This window comes from Petaurus breviceps, unplaced genomic scaffold, assembly GCF_028583685.1.
Source record: "Petaurus breviceps papuanus isolate PSGF00001 unplaced genomic scaffold, PetGlider_PUasm1.0 90779, whole genome shotgun sequence".
Lineage (NCBI taxonomy): Eukaryota > Metazoa > Chordata > Mammalia > Diprotodontia > Petauridae > Petaurus > Petaurus breviceps.
Window position 1 is genome coordinate 3,504,235 of NW_027187344.1, and position 8,363 is coordinate 3,512,597.

The window sequence follows — 8,363 nt, forward strand, 5'->3', positions numbered from 1 at the left end:
ATCAAAATTAGTGGGTAGTAAATCCTGTAGGTTAATTGCAGTATTTTCTGGAAACTTACAATGCTCTTGGATCCATTGGGAAGGAAAGATAGATAGATATCTATACACACACATCTATATTCATAAGGATAGATACTGGACCTGTAATTTTATTGGTATAGAGAACTTTCAGATGAGGAAATTCCCTCTACCAATGCAGGTCAGCACCTTCTGTGCTATTTAAGTAGTGCTGGAGAGTTGCCAAGAGCACTGAGAGGTGACTTGCCCAGGGTCACACAGTCAGTATGTGCCAGAAATGGGAGGAAGCCCAGGGCTTCCTGACTCTGAGCCCAGTTCTGTTCTCTGCTCTTCTACCATGCTGCCTCTCACAGAATCATAGGCTACAGGGAAATCTGGAATGCATAGGAGAAACATCTCACAAGGTGATTAACAATAGAATTCATAAAAGGTTAGAGCTAGAAGGGACCTTAGAAATCATCACAACCTCCCTGATTATATAGATGAGGAGACTCAAGTACAAAAAAGTTGAGTGACTTCCCTAAGGTCACACGGTTATTCCCATTACAAAAGATTCGCCACAGATTTCCTCTCCTCTTTGAGCTCCCTTAGTGCATTTAAAATGTGATTTGATTTGCAAAAACTCATTTGCATTGATTCCTTCTCATTATGCCAATTAGGAAAAGGAGCATTCTGCTTGCTACTATACCCAATATGCCCACACACTTTTAATTCCAAGTCAAATTTCATTAAAAAGAAAATCATTGTAAAACAGAGAAATTCCAAGTTCTACCCAATGATTCCTTTATTTCAAATGATAATCAATGCAACAGAATTCTAATTTAACAAAAGAACTTGAAAAATTATCTTGGAATTATAGAATGTCAGAGATGGAATGAACTCCCCCCTTATTTTTACACATTAAAAGCCTGAGAAGGTAAGCGACTTACCAAAGTAATGCAGTTAGGATTTGGGAGGACCAGAATTCAAACCCAAATTTTCTGAGTTCATTGCTCTTCCATTAGGCCATGCTTGTCTGGCCTAGAATGCTCCAAACATCATAGAAAACAGCATAGATGTGTAAGGATGATCAAGGTATCCCCATAAAAGTTTATTTAAAGGTGGTGATACAGGAGTGTCATGAATGATTCAATGCAATGGATTTAGCCTTTTTAGACTTAAATTTTATATATCTATGCTTAGTCCTCTTTTAAGATTTTGGCTTATCTGCGCACTGACTCCCCACATAGCTCTAACTAAGTAGGACAGAACAACTGAGGCTTTTCCCCAGAGTTCAGACATCTGTGGGAGGTGTTTTTTGCCTTTAGATTGGAATGCTTCCTCCTTGCAGTGGTCCCCATGCATCATGATTGTCTTCTGAATTGTGCCAAATGGCATGACCCTGAACCACTACCACTCAAGACTCATTGTTATGTTGCCCATCTCCAGGGCCCTCCTTTTTCTCCAGTCCTTTTGGGGACATAGGTCAGACTTTTGCCTCATCTCCTGATACTCTGGAACCCTCCACAGATTCCCTTCACCTTTGTCAGCCTGTCCTTTATAATTCTACCATTTATCTCTCCCTACCACAAACCCTTTTTGTACCGGATGAAAGAATTCCTAGTCACACCTCTGACCCAACATAATATACTGACCCAGTATAATAGTTTAAGCTAAGGTTTGGTGTTTGGAAATACTAGAATCCTTGTCTGTTACTCAGCTGATTCATTTATCTTTGATCAATTAGTTTGTCACACTTTCCCTTTGCAAATGACAAAAATTTTTACTCACCAAAAGTCTCCAACATTCTTTCAGTTAATAGGCCAGTCAATCAATAAACACTCATTTGCAAAGATGACTTTTGTATGGCTATATCATAAAAATGGCTTCTTCAAATGAAATTCTAAATAGTGTGCTAGCAATATTGCTTGAATACTATTTCTTATAAAAATTTCTTTTGGTATAATCAAACCTTAACAATGTGGACAAAGGAGAGTTTAAATGAACAATATATGACTTAGAGAATTAAAAGAAATAATTTTGTTACTTTCAAGATTAATTCTATTTGGTTCCAATTACACCCATCCTTTGACCCTACTCAAGTTACACACATTTCCTGACATAGAATCAGAAAATCTCAGCATTATGAAGGTCCACAAGGTTCCTCTAATCTTATCCATCATTGGACAGGAATATCTGCTTCATGATCCATAACATGATTGCCTAACTCCAGAGATGGAGAATTTATTAGCTATTTGAGCCAGTTCTAATTGTTAAGAAGTTTTTCATATTGGAGCTCTTCGACTCACTGTGTGACTTTGGGTAAGTCAATCTGCTATTGTGGGGCTCATTTTCCTCATGTGTAAAATGAGAGAGTTGATTATCTTTAAATGATCACTAAGATTCTTTCTAATCACAACAAATTATGAATTTAAGTAGGTTCAAGACCAACATTAACAAATGGCAAAGTATTAACTAATAAGTATCCTGCTGGACTTTCTAGTAGACAAAAGATGATTTGTGATTAATACAAAGTTATTGACTCCTTGCATAGGGGCCACTCATAGCAAGAATAGCACAAATTATTGGGGGGGGGCAGAGTTTCCCACTTCACTTGCTATAGTTTCCACCTGAGGATGTCTCTTCACTGGATATCCCTGAAGACTGACATTTGACATTAGTTTCCCAACTGGAAGGACGATAATCCCACTGGTTCAAAGGAAGAGAGGAAAAAATCCACAGATAACTTATAGAACACTCCCTTCCCCCACAAGGTTCTAAAGATCGTAGGATGGTATTTTTTTTTCCAGGCCAATTACAATCCTTCATATAGCAGATCTTTTGTGCCAATCTCCACTGACATTTGTTGCTGATCTCATTCCTATATTGTCTTCTGTGGCAGCTCAAGTGGCATTAGATTCTCCAGTGTCCTCTAGGCATCTCTCTCAACTGATTCTCTACTCTCCTTATACAAAATATCATAGAGAATAGAGTGGTGCTAATTTTTTAAAAAATTATTTTACTTTTAAAATTAATTACCATTTATTTTCCTCTTCCTCCCACCTTCTCCCCCAATGGAAAAAAAAGAAAAAAAACACTTGAAACATATGTGCACAGCCAAGCAAAACAAAATCCCACTAGCTATGTCTAAAAATGTATGTCTCATTTTGCATGTTGAGTCCATCACCTGACATCCCTGTCAGGAGCTGGGCAGCGTACTTCTTCAGTCCTCTTGGAATGATGGTTATTTATTGCAGATCAGTTCTTAAGTCTTTCTAAGTTCTTTGCTTTTATAATGCTGTTCTTATATAGATTGCTTTTCTGTTTCTACATCCCTTCTACATGTCTTCTCAGGTTTTTTCTGAAACTGTACTTTTCATCATTTATTATGGCATAATAGTATTCCATTCTAACAGTATTCAAATATCATAACTTTTTAAGCCATTACCCAACTGATAGGCATTCCTCTAGCTTCCAATTCTTTGTTTCCAGCTATAAAAAGAGTTGTTATAAATATTTTTGTACAGATGAACCCTTTTCTTCTCTCTCTTTAATCTCTTTGGGGTATAGGTCTAATAGTTCTACTGATAGGTAAAAAGGGTATACAGTTTATTAACTTTTTGGCAGTGGTTCCAAATACTTTCCAGAATGACCAGACCAATTCACATCTCTACCAACAGTGCATTCTTAATGTGCCTGTTTTACTGCAGCCCCTCCAACATTTGTCATTATTCTTTTCTCAACTTTACCAACTTAATGGGATAGTATTTCTGTCTCAAAGAACTCTTTCTGCATTCCTCTAGGAGGAGTGGCATAGAATTCTAGAATTTCTGAGTCGAATAGGACTGCCAGGGACCACCTGGTCCAACCCATATTTGAAAAAGAAAGACCAGTACAATATTCCTCAGAAATAGTCATCCAGGCTTTGTTTGAAGGCCTCTGTTTTGGCCTTTATTGAAGGTCAACTACTTGATGGACCTTTGTATTACTTACACAGAATGACACACCTACTTGTTTTGGGGTTTTTATCTCTTCTCCAGTTCAGTTTTCCTTCCATGAAACTGAGGGACATGGGCTCCAGTGACTTATATAGCCCAGCCCTACCTGGTGCTCCTTCTAGTCCTGCTAGGAAGGAAGTAGTATGCCCTTCCCCAAAAGACAACATCCCAGCTCAACTTGGGTTGCCAGGCCATTTTCTTTGGGCCACAGTTTATTTCCATTAAGTACGTTATGCGAATACAATAAATAGGGAAGCTAAGTCAAAATATCTAGCATGAGTTAGATTATATACGATTCCACCTAAAAGGGTTTCAACAATTTAGTCATAGGTTAAACAAGCCCCCTAGCACTTTATTAATTAGCTAAAGGGGGCCTTCTTTTTGATTGGTAAGTAAATTTCATCCCTAGACTACAACAAAATCCAAATTAGTGTTTCTAATTGGACTTTGTAAAAATCTATGGTTCCTTCATACACAGACTACTTCATGCTTTCTCTTTTCAGAAGTGACTTCCTGCTAAGGTGGAATAAAGCTGCCCTCTGCTTTATGGAGCTCATCTGTTTCAGGAAGTCCAGGCTTGTCAGTAAGAGGGTGGAGAGGGCCAATTGTTTAGGAGGAAGATGGGCAGTTACAAGCCTCCAAAACAGGGTTTCTCTGTTTTTTTCTTCTCTTTCTTTTTTTTGTGATTTTGAATCTGGAAGAATATTTAAGTAGTAAATTCTCCAGAATCCAATTTTTGATGTTTCTTTGGGAGACAGAGTGGGAAAAGGAAGATAGGGATTATAGTTTAGGAAGATAAAATAGGAAATGGTCTCTTCATCAAAGGCATGGGAAAGAAAGATCTGATACCTTTATCTTTTAAAACCATCCAAGCTCCAAGAACACCACGGACCACTTGCAGTTTGAGTAAGGAACATTAGGCAGAGGAGAAATTTAAAATATGACATGCATTTTATTTTGTGGTTCCTTTCCTTCTTTCTCTTTCCTCCATCCTCTACTCCTTCTCTCTGAATTTATTTGACCAGATCTTCGTCTCCCAAGCTTTTTTAGGTTAACCAATATATGGGATAATACACAGGAATGATTGGAGGTGATTAGAGTCAAGGAAGTTTTCATGGAGGCAAGTCCTAAACTGAGTTTTGGAGATAGGGATTGAACACAATATGATAGAGAAATGGAAGATGTGTCTAGAGTTTAGAGACTCTAGACTGAAGATGGAAGTGGGATGTAGCAGTAGTTATGTGTGTGATAGTAAGGAGATTTTCCTTATTGGAGCAGAATATGCATGATGAGATCATGAAAGACAAAAGAGGGTGATCAACTAAGGGGCAGGTTGGCTAGTGATTGGTGGAAAGTTTGGATGGCTGTGATTGCCAGCTTGAATTCAGAGGGATAACTGGAGATATTTTCAGTTGACTTTAAGAAGCATTTACAGATTGGTTACTATGTGTAGAGTACTGTATTAGAGGGTAAGAAGGAAATGAAAGAACCTTGGTCCTGCCTTCAAGTATCTTATGATCTGAGCTGCTAAGAAGCAGTGGCATGTCACGTACATGATAGAATCTTGCCTCTGAGCTGAAAGGGACCTGAAAAATCATCTAGTCCAATTCTCTCATTATATATGAGGAAACAGACTCAGAAAAGTGGGGTCATCATCTTAGGGTCATAGATCTGAAGATGGAAGGGACCTGAGAGGCCTTTGACTCTGATACCCACATTTTATAAATGAAGAAACTGAAGCCCAGAGAAATCAGTAATCCATGGTGAACCCAGATTCTCTCACTCCAAAGTCAGTGCTATATACACTGTTAACCACACCACCTTCCCAAGTTCATTGAGAGAATAGATGACTGCACCTGGAATGTGAAATCTAGATCTGATTCCAACTTCTGGGCTCTCTCCATTTTTCCAGTGCATCCCAATGACATCTGTGGATGATGATTAGGACAGCTCTCTTTTTTTTTAATCTTCCGGGACTTTTCAAAGAGAAATCAAGAAATATTGGCTGAAAAAAAATGTTCTATCGCATTACTTATACAGATGTGCTTCTTCAGAGACTCTTCCCGGCATGAAGAATTGAAAGATTAGACCTGAGATCTATCCTTAAGAATGATGGTCAGTTGGGCACTTTTGGAGTGAATAGAATAGGAAGGTTGCAAGAGAAGATTCGTGTTTCTTATTTTAAAGCTCCCTCTTCTTGTGGATTGGTATAGTTTCTGTACAGGACAGAGGTCATCAGAGCTGAGACAAGGCACTTGCAGGTTCTAGGCAAGGTTTGAGAACTACATCTCTCTGTGTTGCTGTTTGTATTAGCTTTCATTGTATCACATGAAATGAATTCTCAAAATGCCTATCAGGGAGACCAGTTTTTTTTAATTGAAAAAATGTACATTAAAAGTCAAATTTAAGAGCATTTTGCTTTTATTTTGCTCCTTTGCACACTGTATCTTTGTTAGATGCCCACCTTGCCTGTTATCAATTTTGACTTTGAAAGCTGTAGTTATCCTCAGATAGCTTATTAAAAAGTGCCATGTTTTGTGTATTATATGGTAGTAACCTCTATGGGAAATACTGCTTGAGTTCAGGATCTATTGACCATGCAGCAGTGCCTGGATTTCAAGGAAAGAATGAGTTTTACAATGGCAAATGACTTGTCAGCAGTGTGGACTAGCTATATTGCTAATAACTGATTGACTCTAAATCATTTTGCTGTAAAGTTAGGCAAAGGTAGTCAGGAAAAGGATCATGACGTGGACAGAGTGCTGGATATACAATTTAGTGGACCTGGGTTCAAATTCTAGCTCTAGTGTCCTCTTCCTACCTGTGGAACAATATGCATTATTTCATCTCAATGGAATTCAATTTCCTTATCCACAAAATAAAGGTATTGGGATGAGATGGATCTCTAAAGTCCCATATAATTCTAAGCTTACGATTCTAAAATCCAGCTTTATACACATCTTCAGAAAGACCTTTATGGGTTAATCATATGAGATGCTTTTTATTTTCAAGGGACTTTTGAAGACTAGTGGTTACTGACAGGATGGTTAAAAAAAAAGAATATTATAGCTGGAAAGGACCTTAGAGACTTTCTAATCCAACCTTCTCATTCTCTAAAGCAAAAGTATAGGAGAAGAACTATGACCTAAAGACCACATGTGACCCTTTAGGTCCTCAAGTGCAGCCCCTTGACTGAATTCAAACAGTTTGGATTCGATCAAAGGGCCACACTTAAGGACCAAGAAGGTCACATGTGGCCTTTAGGTCACAGGTTCCCTACACCTGCTCTAGTGGAAGAAACTGAGGTCCAGGGGTATTTGGTGGTCATACTGCTGCTTTATGGCAGAGCAGGGATACCTGACTTCCAGTTCTTTTCCAGTATGAAATTTCCCTATGCATAAAAAGGTGGACAAACCTTCCTCCTCGGTCATCATCCAAACCAGGGCACTGAATCTTGACTAATATAAGTTTATATGGAAAGATCCATTTTAGGTAGGGCTACCTCTTAAAATCAGAGATAATATAGAATTCTAGATTATTAGAACTGAAAAGGGCTTTAGAACATGGAAAATTAGAACACAGAATATCAGATCTGGAATATGGAATGTTAGAACATACACCGTCAGAGCTGGAGGAGATGTTAAGAGACCATTCAGGTCAACCCCTTCATTAGACAGATAAAGTGCATCCTCAGTTAAACATTATCTAGTGTTAACTCAACTTCCCATCCCCCCACTGCCAAGGATGGAGGATGGAGCAAGATACATTTCATTTTATTCAAGGGGTAGGAGGAATTACAGATGAATGGTGGATTCTTTGGTACGGGAAGCCTCTTCTCTCCTACGCGATTACCAAATTAATATGTTAATTAACACATGTTTGTTTATAAACACTGGCGGCCTCTACAGGTATGTGCATCCCCAAATGATTCACCCAGCTGTTTTATGTTGAAGTTCAAGGGTTATATCGGCTTCACCTGCAGGGCAATTGTTACTGGCTCCTTTCCTGGGGGATCGGCTTGGTTTCAGGAGCTTACCCTAGTCATCCGGTTCTCTTTCCTCTAGCGCTTCCTCTCAGTCCTCACCGTGGTGGCAGGAAATTCACAAACAACGCCAACTTTCCCAGCCAGCTCACCGCAGCTGGCCAGAGCTCAGGGGGCGTGTTGTCTCGGCGACTTAGGGGCAAAAAAATGTGAGTCTCTGGGTATGTGGTTTCCAGTTTGTAGATTCGACTCCAAATCCAAGAGGGGGGGGGGGGGCGGGCCGGGGTAGGGGCAAAAGAAAGTGAGTGTGTGTCGATGAAGGAGTTTCAATTCCACTTACAGGTTTGGTTAAAAAAAAAAAGTATTTCTTTTTTTCTTTTTTGGGG

The 8,363-nt window shown here is 38.9% G+C and overlaps 1 protein-coding gene across 2 annotated transcripts in view; it reads left to right on the forward strand.

Moving 5' to 3' along the window:
- The first annotated feature begins 7,884 nt into the window (after positions 1–7,884).
- BRD3 (bromodomain containing 3) overlaps positions 7,885–8,363 on the forward strand; it is a 54,067-nt gene continuing 53,588 nt past the window's right edge. Inside the window, exon 1 of one of the 2 annotated variants that reach the window (XM_069069237.1) lies at positions 7,885–8,186. The gene's annotated coding sequence lies outside the window, so the exon portion shown is untranslated. The remainder of the gene's footprint in view (positions 8,187–8,363) is intronic. The other variant, XM_069069232.1, reaches the window with a different exon arrangement.